Source organism: Cyprinus carpio, chromosome B6, assembly GCF_018340385.1.
Source record: "Cyprinus carpio isolate SPL01 chromosome B6, ASM1834038v1, whole genome shotgun sequence".
NCBI lineage: Eukaryota > Metazoa > Chordata > Actinopteri > Cypriniformes > Cyprinidae > Cyprinus > Cyprinus carpio.
The window spans coordinates 1,086,849-1,102,365 of record NC_056602.1 but is presented as its reverse complement, the minus strand read 5'-3'; the positions used below and the strand labels follow the sequence as shown (position 1 = coordinate 1,102,365).

Genomic DNA, 15,517 nt, shown 5'->3' with positions numbered 1-15,517 from the left:
AAAAACCTTCAATCAATTGTAATTATTCAGAGTCATTTGTGCAGTTTAGTTTTAATAAATGATCTAACTTAATTTTTGGGATCTGTCAGTTACAGTATGTTTCATAGTACATTGAACTTAAAAGATTGAGGAAAATTGATCTCTGATGAAATAAGCTCTTTAAAATAGTTTGTGGTGTGTGTGTGTGTGTGTGTGTGTGTGTGTGTGTTTGTGTGTGTGTGTGTGTTTAATGTTCTTCACATTCTGAAGAGTAAAACACTGAAACTGTCAAAACATTGACTTATGCTTTAAATAATGTGCCTGTGATAGAGGTATTTTATAATTAAACATGTTTTTATTAATGAACATTTCATGTTGCCATCCACTGAGACTACATTCTCTTAGAAAATGACACCACACAAACCTTCTGTGGTTAAAGTGCAAGCTTATTTTCATTCAAAGCAAACTGCTCTCTCTCTCTCTCTCTCTGTGTGTGTGTGTGTGTGTGTGTGTGTGTGTGTGTATCTGTGCAGCTTGAACGTTTGTTTGTTGTTTTGTCTCGCTGGAGCACAGAATCATGGGATGTGTTCTCCTCCATCTGACTACAGGAGGTGTAAGACAAGAAAAGACTCATGTGCGGGAGAAGCCGCGTTGAGGTCAGAGGTCGGCAGATTTCATCATCCCCGACACGCACACCTGTGGAACTTCAGGTTGGTTACTGATGAACAATATCCTCGACACACTCTCATCATGTCAGCAGATCAGCGGGCAGATGTATCGGTGCATTCGGCCGGCTCAGGTTTTCATCAGGTAAGCAGATGTCAGATGAAACCTGAAACATGTTTGGAAGAAACAGCTGATCTTTCTTTAAATAGACAGCTGAATCTCATGAAATCTGTCAAGAACACGTCCGGCTCATATTTCACACCAAAATCAAAAGAAAACATTTTCTCGGACAATTTATTTATTTATTTCTGCATTATGATGTTGTTTTCATGACAATTAATCACTTTTGCTCACTATAGGACACCATGAAATCTGTTTTAGTTCTTTCCAAGTTTTTTTTTTTTTTTTTTTTTTTTTTTTTTTTTTTTAAGTTTTTATTGTGTTTTTTTTATTTTTTTCATTTTTTTTTTTTTTTTATTTTTTATTTTTTTTTTTTTATAGATCAATTATATTTTAGTAATCAAAAAGCATGTCCAATTAATTAAAATCATGAAGCATACAATTTACAGTTTTTTTTTTTCAACTGCTGAAACATTTTCAAAACTTTGCCTCATTTATTTTCTCAAAACTTTACACACCAAGAATTGCACATACAAAATGCCTCACATCTCTTGCAAAATGAAGCACTGCATTCCAAATATCACAAACACATCTCAAAAGCAAACATTTGCAAACACCTTTGGCATAATATTAATTCCTGTTAGATTTTTGTGTTACATAGAGAACTGTGTGTTGTGTTTTGCAAAAAGTGTTTTATGAAATTGAAAAAACACAGTCAAAGGCCAAGAATTAGTGTATGGTTTTGAAGATTTGGTGTGTGCTTCTGCTGCTTGAGTGTCAGATTTTGTGGAAAGATTTTGTGTGTAAGCTCACCTGTCACCTGTCCACTGAAATCTCCACAGCGCATCGGAGGTAAATCATTCCCATTATCCACCACTGAAGCTTGGCTCTCCTGCTCCCTCCCTCAGGATCTGGTGTTTGTAAACCTGCCTTTTTGTAAAGAAGATGCGCAACTGAGAAGACGCCGAGAACGACTGTTTGTTTTCCTGCAGCACATTTGTACCTGTACCTTGATTTACCGCACACACACACACACACACACACACACACACACACACACACACACACACACACACACACACACCTGGCATTACATCAGAGGCAGCGGGATCCCAGGACGCACTGAAGGTATTGGAATGTAAATCAAGCGTTCTCAGTCTGAATAGCAGCGCTACCTGCGCGTCTGGGTGTGTTTGTGCAGCAGACAGCAGGCGTCTGGGGTTCAGCGACTCTTACACGCTCGCTTCATTTCATAGGGCTTGTAAACACGTTGCTGAATTGATGTTATCAATTGTGATGTTGGCAAATAGCGCCGACGCTTCCACCTCTGTGTTTATCTCCTCTCGCACACAGCCACCTGCTAAGAGGTGTCACACTTTAATGAAATTGTTTGAATAGCCCTGGCGCGTTGCTAAGAAACAGCGCCGCCGCCGTAATGCGCGCAGATTTCTGTCATCAGATAATGATTAGGGACGAGCGGAGGTGCGCGGGCGCCGCGGGATCTGTCGAGACGCACGCTCCTGACGCTTTCGCATGCGGTTCTGTGGCGCGTTAACAGTCGCGGTGGGAGCTCGGGCCCGCGCTCTGATGGCTTTATAATATCTAACAGGATCGAGGACAGAGCGCGCGCGCGTCTGTGAAGCTAGAACTCGTGGATTTCTCACACCGTAAATAATAAATAGGTGAGAAAACGTAAAAAGGATGCAGTAAAATATTTTTGAGTTCTCTCTTTATTTTTTTTTCTGTTTCCTGGAAAAAAATGACAAATGTTAATGGATAACTTAGTCTACTAGACAACATTGTCTTTGTTTGTAAAACCACTAACAAGACTAAGATATCCAGGGAATGGACAAAAGTGGTTAAACATACTCTAGGCCTCAAAACTAGACACATAAACCTGGCAATCAACGATTACAGATGAGCTCTTTACATCACAGTACAACAAATAGGGCCTAACTAACAATAATGATAAAACAGCAACAAATTAAGGCAGCAAACAGCAAAACAATAATCATATAACATTAACTGCATAATATATACAAGCTGCAATGCATGCTGGGAACTCCCAAAACTTTCACATTTTATCAGTGTGAAATTCTTTATTCGGACAACTGTGTTTGACTAGTTTGGGGTACATTTGTCAGTCTGACAAGGGTTTTTGTGTAGTTTCAAGAAGTAAAATACTTGAAAAAGTCACAAGCGAGATGAAAGCAGTGCAAGCAATTAACTGAAACAAAAACAAGGCAAACATGTCGGTCACATGTTGACCATTTACAATGACTAGCTAGAATGCAGTTTCAAGAAAACAATGTGTTAGTATTTGAGACTGAAAACGTTTTGTTAACTGGAAAATGTGCAGTTGTATTTTTACAGTGCAGGTTAAATGATTATGACAAGTGAAGCACGAGGAAGAAACACCTTTCGCTTTGCTTCGACGTCTTTGAGATAAACGCTTCACTCTCATTTCAGGCTTGATTTTTTTATCCGACGTGTCAGCTTTGAGGAGGCCTGGAGACTGGATTCAGACGGAGCAGGTACCTCCGTGGCGGCGCAATTATCACACGGTGGGACTCCGTTGCTTTTTTCAACGGGTTTCTTTGTAGCCGATTGCGAATCGATGCACGGCCTGTCTTTTTGAGCTTTTCCGGTGCAAAAGGACAGTGCGTCTTCATGGTGAGTTTCTGGCGGGATTTCGATAACGGGTCGGAGCATCGGAGCGGTTTTGGACACGTTCCCTCAGCGGGGATCCAATCAGGCTGCCACGGGACGCAGGCTGTCCGCTGGGGGCGTCCACACGGAGTCTTTTAGAGACGAGATTATTGAGCTCCTCACTACAGGTTTAGATCAATCCGCCTCTTTTAAGTGCACACGCAACAGAGCGGCGTTCAGAACTCACACACCTGCAGAGGAAGCGCTCTTTCAGTGCTCAGACTTAATGGAGCTCTCGCATGTGTTGCATCGAAGTATCAAAGAGGATTCCCTTCAAATTCTAAAAAATAAAAATAGACACAAAGAGTTGAGATACAGTAAGAGGAAGTGGGAGAATTTGATCAGGCAGTTGATAATGAGATCACTCAGAGCATTTTATACTGTAAACCTGTGAAGAGTTTGAGACATTGTTGAGATCTCTTCTGAAATTCTAGAGAAGTTACTGAGTAAACTTCTGATAATGATAAGCCTCAAAAGTCTCCCTTTCTTACCATTTTTGTAGGTAAAAACAAAGAAAACAAGTATATTAGCACTTCTGGTTCCATCATCCTTAAGTCAATGGGTCATAATGACCAATCTGTATAAAAATCATAAACTTTTGTTGGTCACAGAGCTTATTTTCTACAGTAATCCAAAAGCCAATGGAAAAATCCTGTTGTGTTTTTTGTTGAGGGAAACATCCAGGTTAGCCTACAAAAAAATCCACAGCCCTTATCTGAAAACTGTCTTTGTTTTTCAGTCTGTTTTGAGAAATACAGGCATCGGGAGTCTTTTACCTTGAATATGTCCAATCTATCCCACTCAAATAGACACCGCGGCTACCTGATATCAGTGTTATTTATTGGCTGTGGAGGAGAGTGACAGATGAGCGAAGCTGGAGACATGAAGAGAAGCAGATAAGCAGCTCATGATGGAGAGACTAAAGCCCTGACTCGAGCAGAGAGTTCAACAGGAAGAGCTTGAGTAACTCTGACCGCTCGCAATCGACACACCTGTGAGAGAACTAACCACAACCCAACCAGCAGTTACACAGGACACGCTTACATAACCTGTGTGTTTCCATGCATGTCTGCATGTCACTAATAAAAAAGAATGAAAAAGCAGCACCATGATATTCTGTGAAGTGCCATGTTATATTGAAAGTACTTGAATAAGTGATGCATAAGATCAATAAATAGTGTAAGAAATCTACTGCATAGTTATTATCAGTCACTGAGAAAATCTTTGAAAATCTTTCAGATGACACACAGTAACTCCCAAATATTACAAAGTTCATGTTCACAAAGAGGTGATGTGTGGAAGCTTATTTTCAGCACAGGATAAAAATAATAATAATTGCAACTGAGTTGTATCTCACAATTCTGGATTTTTTCTCGCAATTCTGTGAAAAAAAAAAAAAGAACTCAGAATTATGAGATAAAAGTTCGTAAGAAAATAGCAGAACTGCAAGATGCAAAGTCAGAATTATAAGATATAAACTCGCAATTACAATCTTAAAACATTTAATTGCAAGACACAAATTTGCAATTGTGAGAAGAGAAGTCAGATTTGTTAGATTTAAAGAAAAATCACAATTACCGGTTTATTATGTGCTGGGAAAATAACTGAATTGCAATGTAAAGATAGAATTCTGAGCAAAAATATAGTAAAAATTGCAACACTAAAACTCATAATTAAGTACTTTTAATTTGCAATTGCAAGATACAAACTCAAATGTGACGGGAAAAAATATTGTGAGATTAAAAAGTTGCATTGCCCTTTTTATTTATTTTGTTTATTAAAACAAAAACACACAATTGTGAGATGTAAATTCTGAATTCTGAGAAAAAAAGTCAGAAATGCAAGATGTAAACTCGCAATTACCCTTTTTATTTTTATTCTTTACCGGAAGATACAAACTCACAAAGTCACAATTACCTTTTTTCACATTTTTATTTGGTGGCAGAAATAATCTTCCACAGGGCAGAGAGACCTCATCAGGGCGGAGATTACACAAGCTCCAGTCATTAGTGCGCCGTATCAGCAAACTCTATTGAATCAGAATAATTTAAGCTGCGATACACGACCCGGGGCCTGCAGGCAGGTTGGGGGCACAGACCTCGTCACAGCATTAATTGGTATCAGATCACCATCGTTAGCAGCGTCGTTCTCGGCCAGGCTGAGCTCAGACTCTCTCTGTGTTAATTAACCTCAAACCCGAGGCCTGTCCGCCGGTGCTTGACCCCCACTGACCGCAGACCCAGATCGTCTCCGCCGCAGGAACATGCTTAAAAATAAGGTGCTTCACAGCGATGCCACAGAAGAACCATTCAGTCAAAGGTTCTTTAAAGAACCATCTCTTTCTGGCCAATTTTTATAATCTGAGGAAACTTCTTTCATCACAAAGAACCTTTTTAAGGTTTTAAAGGTTCTTTAAGAAACCATTTAGACAAAAAGGTTCTTCCATGGCATCGTGAAGCACCTTTACTTTTAAGAGTGAACTCGAGGTCGACGCTTCACTTAAAACGGAGAACGCAGAGGTAAGACGGCAAACCTGAAGCTCCCTCAGGTGTCTGAACTTCGGTGGCTCTCCGAGAAGAGAAACGTCCGTATCCACCGCTCTGTTTCTCGGCATGAATAAACCAAAGGCATCTGATGGCACGCAGTTACCTGCTCTCGCAGGAGCGCTCGCTCTCACCCCACCAATAACCTTTAATATTTCATATCTGGCTGTGATCTGCGAGGAGAGCTTCTCTCAGGCAGCGCTTTCTCAAAGCAGAGGGAGAGACACGGAGACAGGATTATTTTTGTACCTGTTCAAACACGCCGCATTAAATTATTCAGCGTGTTGGTCTGCTTTTACCTCGCCGCTGAAAATGCACCTTCAACCTCTGACAAAAAGGAGACACGGTGAGGAAAGGAATCTGGCCTCGGGGAAGAGAAAACACCGAGCGAACGAGGAGAAAACAAGCGCGGCACTAACCTGCGCAGGCCACCGAGCTGCCAGCATCTATAATTCATGAGCTATGCTCTCACAAAATGGATCATGATACACTTGTACAAGCATCCCGGGCAGACATAACCTGATATGACAAGGCTCTGACCCTCTTCTTCGTAAAGTCTGGTATTTTTAGCGGGGATTAAAAAATGCACAAGTTTTCCTGATGTCGGCCAGATTTGGCCTCACCTGCTCTGAGCCGCACTTAAAAGGTTAAAAGGTCAGCGGATTGATGCATCAGTTTAGATTTTGTTTTTAAAAGTAAGAATACAGAGGTAAAATGCAATATAATAATTCAGTAATCAATGTCCATATGTTCACAAGGCATTTATCATCTTAAAGAAATATTATAGTATTTACTATAAATTACTATAGTATTTCTTCATGTGGGATTGTACTGAATGATGATAACTGTAAATTTTCAAGTCCATTTTTTCCCCCAAGCTGTAAATAAAGATATGTTGGAGTATGTTTTACAAGAAACACTATTTCAGTCTTTCTCATTTATTTAAAAATGAATGTGTATTTAGTAATAATGCATGCACTTATTTTCTGTGGTGATCGACAGCATATCTCAGATGCTGTACACTGTATCTGTACTGAATCCAGAAGGTTTGTCTAAGACTGATGTGATTTGTCCCTCTCTTGGGACAAAAGCGGCGCTGATGGCTGTAGTGGAGGCCCTTCATTTGGCTGTAATCAGGAGAGAGTGTGCGGAGATGAAAGATCATCAGGGAGAACACACATTTACAAATGAACACCATTACTTTCTTCACATTCAATAATCTCACAGCTTATAACTTCATTTTTTTCAACGTGAGTTTTACATTCTATTTCAATTACCAGAAATATATGTATATACTGTATATATATATATATATACATATATATATATATATATATATATATATATATAATTGCCATCGTTTTTGTGATACTGCTGATTTTTATGATACATGATACTTTGTGTTACTTTTTTGTAATTTTTTATTTTTTTCTTTTAGGATGAGGATTTATTTTCTGACATGATGGTGTTATATCTTTCACATGAATGTTATACAGTGGGGAAAATATTTATTTGATCCCCTGCTGATTTGTTTCCGTTCATGAGAAAAAAACAAAATTAAATTAAATTAAATTAAATTAAATTAAATTAAATTAAATTAAATTAAATTAAATTAAATTAAATTAAATTAAATTAAATTATTTTTATTTAAAATGATTTTTGCAGTATTCTTTATTTGCAGTGTTCTTTTTCTTCTCTATTAATAATAATAATAATAATAATAATAATAATAATAATAATAATAAAAAAAAAAGAACAACAGTTTTTTGTTGCACACACAAAAAAATAAAATTTGGAACAACAGAGGATGACTACATGATGTCTGTTTAAATTTTGAAAATCTCATTAATATTACTTAATAAAGCTGACTGTTGCACCAACTCAAGTGGTTTTAAGAGTCAGATCATGTAGAAATAGTTATTTATTTTTATTTGTTTATTTATTTATTTATTTATTTATTTTTAATATATTTGACCCTAATGAAACTTAAGGTCCATTATAACGTTAAATTATTGTGTGAAATGATTCAACTAACAAGAGATAATGAGGGTAGAAGAAGTTATGAGAAGAGCCGAGGCTCCGTTCTGGTTTAAAGTGGGCCACAGAATGGCTCTTGGTCTGGATCTTCTGCATCAGAGGAACTGCTGTGGACTGACTCTCAGACTAATTAAATTAGCCGTGATCAGAGGTACTGACGAGCTTTGTGCTGAACTCAGTGTTGAGCCTCGTGCCTCGGAGCTCAGAGACGAGTTTCTGTCATTTAAACCTCTGAGTGCCCTAAAGCTCGCCAGCGGACGGCCAACACTCACAGACGCAATTTGCCTGAGCGAGAGAGAATTATGAACTGATAATAAGAGAGAGAGAGAGAGAGAGAGAGAGAGAGAGATGACCAGGGGCGACCGAAAGAGAGAGAGAAAGTGAGGTTAGACGCAAAGCACCTGAAGCGAATGTGATTTTTATTAATTCCTGTCTAAAACAAGGCATTCAGGAGTAAAATTACAGCACAAATGACAAGAACAATTACTGGAGTGATTCTTCTCCTCTGGAAATGTGTGTGATCTTTGTTTTCCAGCCGTAACCGGATAACGTTATCCAGTCTGTTGCAGTTTGCTGCTTTATGAAGCACATCCATCCAGGCTTTCTTTGACCTTCTCCTCAAACGAGGAGATCGCATGCGTATGCAAAACATGCAAGTGCTTTCTGTGCATCTGAAAAATGCCTATTGCTTACAGTGCTGTTTTAGTAGTATTCATTTTTATCATTTCACTTTCATTTTAGTTTAATATTTGGTTTCATAATGCTTTTGTCATTTTTATTTGTTTTAAAAATTTCCATATAACTTTATTTCTATATTTTAGCTTAGTTTAGTACTTTTTTTTTTACTTTAGTACTTTGCCAATGCAACATTTCTAGCTTTACTATTTATTTTATTAAATTGCTTAAATTGTATTAGATTCAATTTCTCATTTGCATAAAATTTGTAATTTATTAAGTTGATTTTTTTTAGTCTTCCATCCATTATTTATATTTTATTTGAATTACTGAACATGAGTTTATACCTTTATATACCTTTATAAATAGCTATATTTATATATTTCATTTCAATATAAAATGGTCATTTTAGTGCTTCAATTTATTTCATTTAGTTACCAATGCTACATTTCTAATATTTAAATTTGTTTTATTAAACTTCTTAAATTGTATTAAAATAAATGTCTCATTTACAGTATATTTAAATTTAGTATATCATTTAGTGTATTAATTTATTTTTAAAGTTTAGCTTTTTTAAAGTTTTCCATTTTTGTTATGTGTAATTTTTGTTTGCTTTTAAATATACCTATATAGCTTTATTTTCATTTAAGAATTTAGAATTACATTTTATTCAATAAAATTTCAGATTTATTATAAATTATTATAAATTTCTCATTTATTGAGCCAAAAAAATATATATATATTATTTCATTTTGGAAACAAATTTGGTTGTCTGACTTAAATATTTCATTTTGGAGTATTTATATTTTGGCCAGTATTTATGTTTAATCTCAGCCTTATTTCAATCACTGATAATAACTCTTAATAGTTTTAGTTTTAGTTAACAACACTGATTACATATGGATAATATTAATTTGCATGCACCTTTGATAAAAGAAAAAAAGAGCAAACTTTTCAACAGATAGGCTATAAAAAAAGCATTTATTTATGCTGAAGTCTCATCTGATGGGCCTGAGAGACAGTACAGTATGAATCAGGACGAGTGAATCCTTAGGAACACATTGGACTGTAAAGATCAGATATCTGCGGCTCCGTCAGTGACATATGTTCATGATCTGAATGATTCCTCACATGCTAACAGTACGTACAGTACATGTGCTTTACCTGACAGACCATGTGTTCATTTACCTGTCACACCTGCTCAAACATCTGCTGTATCACACTCAGCACACAGATCTTCTCTCGTGTTCAGAGTGATTCATTTGATGTATATTTGATCAGATAGTCGCTCACATTAGAGATGCTTTGAGCTTCTCTGGATCAAGAAAAATCAAGGGAAACATCTTCATTCCAATGCTTTACATGAAGAGAGTCACGTGAGAGAAACCAAACACTGTGTGCTTCAACTGGACTAAAATTAAAGAAGGAATTATTAGTAGAAACTCACACACACACACACACACACACGTCTGAGCGCTGGTGATGTATGGGGTCGGTGGGGAGCGTCAGCGGGGCGTCTGGGCTCTCGGTGAGCTCCTGTCGTGTGGATTAAGCTTCTGTAATGACTGATGCTTGTAGTCCTGATGTCCTGCGTGAGACGCTGCTGTCAGAGCCACAGTTTCACTCACAAACACCTCAGTGATCACACCGACTGAATTCTGCGTCTCTACAACATCCTAAAAGCAGCGTGAAGGAGAAACGCAGTGACAGCATTTGCAGTTTAGCTTACAAATCAAAAGAGTGCAAAAATGTGCAAAACACTTTGAGTATGAATTCAGTGTTTTTAAAATTACATTTGATTTCCTCCACATCATTTTTTCATTGAGCTGTGTTGCACAAGTGCTGCATATACAATGCTGTGAATAAGTTTTTGCCCCCTTCCGTTTTTTTTTTTTTTTTTTTTTATGTTTTGCATATTTGTCACACTTGAATGATTCAGTTCATCAAACTAATTTTAATTGTACACAAAGATAACCTGAGTAAATACAAAAAATGCAGTTTTGAAATAATGATTTCATTTATTAAGGGGGAAAAAAAGCTGTCCAAACCTGCCTGGCACTATGTGAAAAAGTAATTGCTAATAACTGGTTGTGCCTCACTTTGCAGCTACAACTGCAGTCAAGCGTTTGTGATAACTGGCAATGAGTCTTTCACATCGCTGTGGAGGAATAGTGGCCCACTCTTCTTTGCAGAATTGTTTTCATTCAGCCACATCGGAGGGTTTTCGAGCATGAATGGACTGTTTAAGGACATGCCACAGCATCTCAATCGGATTTAAGGTCGGACTTCGACTTGGCCACTCCAAAACCTTAACACACACCTTTCAAAAAGTTCAATCTTTATCGAATAAGTCCACAGAATATTTGCCCAAAAGTCTAGGGGATAATCAAGATATTGTTGGCAAATGTGAGATTAGTCTTTGTGTTCTTTTTGGTCAGCAGTGTCTTTTGCCTTGGACCTCTCCCATAGATGCCGTTTCTGCCCAGTCTCTTTCTTATTGTTGAATCATGAACACTGATGTTAATTGAGGCGAGTGAGGCCTGCAGGTCTTTAGATGTTGTTCTGGGTTCTTTTATGAGCTCTTCTGATGAGTCGTCGTTGAGCTCTTGGAGTAATTTTGGTAGACCGGTCAATACTGGAAGGTTCACCACTCTTCCAAGTTTTCTGCATTTGTGGATAATGGCTCTGACCATGATTCGCTGGAGTCACAAAGACTTAGAAATGGCTTTATAACCCTTTCCAGACTGATACATGTCACCTATTTTGTTTCTCACCGGTTCTCGAATTTCTTTAGATCGCAGCATAATGTGTTTCTCTTTAAGCATGCTTCACTTTGTCAGACAGCTTCTGTTTAAGTGATTTCTTGATTCAGCAGGTCTGGCAGTAACCAGGCCTTGATGTGGATAGTGAAATCGAACTCAGCTTTCTAAAATAATGTGGTTAATCACAATTCTTTCATGATGTAAAATGATGTAAAATTACTTTTTCACGCAAGTCCAGGTAGGTTTGGACAGTTTTTTAAATTAAATCATCATTTAAAAACTGCATTTTGTATTTACTTGCATTATCTTTGTGTAATATTAAAATTTGTTTGATAATATATGCAAATATGCAGGAAGGGAGCAAAAACCTTCTCACGGCACTGTATATTGAAATCATTTAAACAATAAACAGCTGTGAAGATTCACTCTGTAAAGGTTTGAGGTCAGTGAGATTTTTTTCCTTGAAAGAAAAGAATACTTTTATTTGTCAAGGATGCATTAAATTGATCAAAAGTGAAAGTAAAGTCATTTATAATGTTCATCTGTGAATGATGTATCACAGTTTCCACAAAATATTGTGCAGCACTGTTTTCAACATTGATAATAATCAGAAATGTTTCTTGAGCAGCAAATCATCATATTAGAATGATTTCTGAAGATCATGTGACACTGAAGACTGGAGTAATGATGCTGAAAATACAGCTGCACATCACAGAAATACATTACACTTTAACAGAGATTCACACAGAAAACAGCTGTTTTAATAATATAATAAAAATATAATAATATTTCACAATTTTTACTGTAGTTTTGATCAAATAAATGCAGGCTTGGAGACTTCTTTCAAGAAGCTTAATAACAGTTCACTTTTATTTATCTGAATGAGTGTGAGTAAATAATGACAGCACTGTTTTATTTGGGTAACCTTTCCTTTTAAAGATATTTGATTAGTTGCAAGTAAACGCAAGGTAACTGGTTGCAGTCTTAAACTTAGTTGAATGAGGAAAACTTGTGCAGGAAATAGCAAAACTAAGAAGAGACTAACAGAAAAAAAAAGAAAAAAGTCTCATTTAACACTGAGCTGAACTCAGGAGCATCCCATCATGCATCTCTCCAAGCACACGTCAGCTATCCTTCCATAAACCTTGACATTCTCATCTCAAATACCACAATTCACATGTAACCACAAATGTGCAAAAACACGCCACAGAATAATTTTGCAATATTCTGATGTGAAGATGTGAATGAAAAAACTAAAAAAAGTGAATGAATTGAATTGATTGGCATTGATTAAAATACATTTAAAGCGATGGTTTCCCTAAAAAATATCATTCTGTCTTTATTTACTCATCCTTATGTCATTCTAACATGGGTCACTTTCTTCTGTGGACACAAAATAAGCTGTTTTAAAGAATGAGGAGTGTTTTTGATCATAGAATGTGAGTCAGAGGAGTTCAATGTTGTTTGGACCCCAACATTCTTCAAAATAATAATATAATTTCTGTGTGAATGGTCCCTTTAAGATTGCTCTGGTGAACGGTCCGTGTGATGTACTGTAACCGTACGCCTCGCAGGAGCAGATGAACAGACGCTGGTGGCGCTGAGCAAGCGGTGAAAGTGCCAAAAAGTGGGGAAATGCTGAACTTTCTGTGAAAGAGACGTGCGGTGAAAACGGTGACGTTTGTCATGAATGTTTCAAAATCTGCTGCTGTATGCAGTGTTTAACAGGGCAGAGTTATTATAGGTGACTAAGGGTACGTTTACATGACAAAACCATCCCCGTTCACACAGATCCGCAAAAAAACGGATAAAAATTATGTATTATTCATGCCAGGCCAGTAGGTGGCGATGTCACTTTGTAAAGAAACACTACGCGCCTGCGCATGCACTCCTATGGACTAAACTTGTAATATGCATGAACATTATGTCAAGTTTTGAGTTTTCATATAACGACGATAACGGTATTGCTTTTTTTACAAACTAAATTTTGTGTTTTTACCTGCTTTTTTGGTTGAAAACTGTACAGTGTTAACGGCCACAGGACTCAAAGTATAAAAAAATAAGTGCGTTACTCAACATAAAATAAACCTAAACAGAAAATATATATATATATATTTCAGCTACTTGCCAAGGCAACATTTCTCATTTTCTTTTGTTTAACTTTAATTACTAAAATAACTAAAACTACACTGTGTGTATATATGACTACAATGTGTATATATGTGGCCTTTATGTTTTATTTTATTTTTTCTGTTTAACTGTGTTTTTTTTTTTTTTTTTTTTTTTAATTGTTAAGCACCTTGGACAATGCACATTGAAATCATATGGTGCTATATTAGTAAAATGACTAATGACTGTGAAAAATAAGATAAGATAAGACATAAGATTACTTATTAATTTAAAATGAATAACATTTTAAAATGAAAATGAAAACAAATTTCAAAACTTAGAAATAAGACCTATTCAAAACAATAGCCTTAATAATTTAGTATTTCATTTATTTAATCATATTTAATAAATTGCCTCTTGTGGATAAGGGTGGACGAACATTCATTTCCCCAAACTCTTCACCTGTGTTGAATTTCTTTGAATTGCATTTCAAAAATTAATCTTCCTGTCATTCCAGTTCAACTTCCTCTGTGTTTTAGCCAATTCAGTTCAAATTCATCCTGATGAACTGAAAGGAAGCCAGTTTTAGTGGTGAATTTAACACACCCCTGCATGGTGCTAAAATCACAATGTTATTTTAAGATTAATTCAGATTTCAAAAGGAATTCACATGCTTTATTGTTCAGTGTCTGTATTAACAAATGTGCATTAAATAGACACCTTTTGACCAAACTGAACACAGGAACACTCTCTGAGTCTGGACAGATCTGTAATAATTCTACAGTGCTACATCTCTGTATTGAGTGTGTTTCCTCACGTACAGTAGTGTGTGTTAAATGACTAGATATCACTGATCTCCGGTCATGTTTTCACCCACTATAGCGGCATAAAGCACACTCTCACTCACTCTCAGTGTGTGTCCTGTTGTAAATTGAGGTGATGGGACTCATCCACCCACTCGACTCCACCAGCGCTCTGGAAATCTCCCAGAGATCCATTTCCTGTCAGGGAAGCAGGGCTGTGATTGGCGGGCTGGAGGATCGTTGTCATGGTGCTGTCTCCAGGTTCTGAGCTGTGATATGAGATTAATCACAGGACATGAGCGCTGATTACGGCGATGCAGCCGCGTCTAAACACGCTGTCAGAGCAAGAGATGGCCTGTGCTCTCATTCAGCCGGAGACTCAAATCAGCTGAGAGGATGAGGAACTCTTTGAGGTCAGAGGAAGAGGGACACAAAACCACCAAACACTGGCCATGGCCTGAACATCTCACGGGAATATACTTTACACCAAAAAAAAAAAAAAAAAAAAAAAAAAAAAAATACTGGTAATTTTCTGCCAGGACATCAACGATTGATTTTTACAGACATTTCTGTTAACCCTAAAAAATGCAGTGAAGTGTAAAAAGCCTGTACAAATCTATATGGAAAATTTCTTTATATTAATACAGTACATTGTGCCTTTTTTTGTGAATTTTTTTAAATTTATTTATTTATTTTTATTATTAATATATTTTTTTCTCTGACAAAAAAGAAACCATCATTTATTTAATAATTTATTATTTATTATTATTATTTTATTCTTTTTTTTTTTTTTTACAGTTGTTAACTATATGTTTGACATGACCTAACAATGAAAAATATTTCAAATTTTTTTTTTTCATTTATATATATATATATATATATATATATATATATATATATATATATAATATAATATATATATATATATATTATATTATATTTTATTTTTTTATCTCGGTTACTTTATTTTAAAATATCTTAATTTCAGCATTTACTAAATGTTATATCTGTCAAGACTATTTAATGCACTGTAAACATTAGCAAACATGAACAAACTGTTACCAAATTCTCAATGCCAAAAATATATATATATTTTTAATTATAAATGAAAATA

General features: G+C 36.2%; 2 long non-coding RNA genes across 2 annotated transcripts in view; one reads left to right on the top strand and one right to left on the bottom strand.

Moving 5' to 3' along the window:
* The window catches only part of LOC122137607, a 31,979-nt gene extending 24,748 nt beyond the window's left edge, over nucleotides 1-7,231 (top strand). The window contains exons 3-5 of the long non-coding RNA XR_006154965.1: nucleotides 588-789; nucleotides 1,674-1,893; nucleotides 4,284-7,231. This is a non-coding gene — a long non-coding RNA (uncharacterized LOC122137607). The remainder of the gene's footprint in view (nucleotides 1-587; nucleotides 790-1,673; nucleotides 1,894-4,283) is intronic.
* On the bottom strand, nucleotides 678-2,316 carry LOC122137606. The gene is made up of 3 exons (XR_006154962.1): nucleotides 1,850-2,316; nucleotides 1,579-1,695; nucleotides 678-811 (listed from the first exon to the last, which is right to left on the bottom strand). It is a non-coding gene; the product is annotated as an uncharacterized LOC122137606 (long non-coding RNA).
* Nucleotides 7,232-15,517: the final 8,286 nt, after the last annotated feature.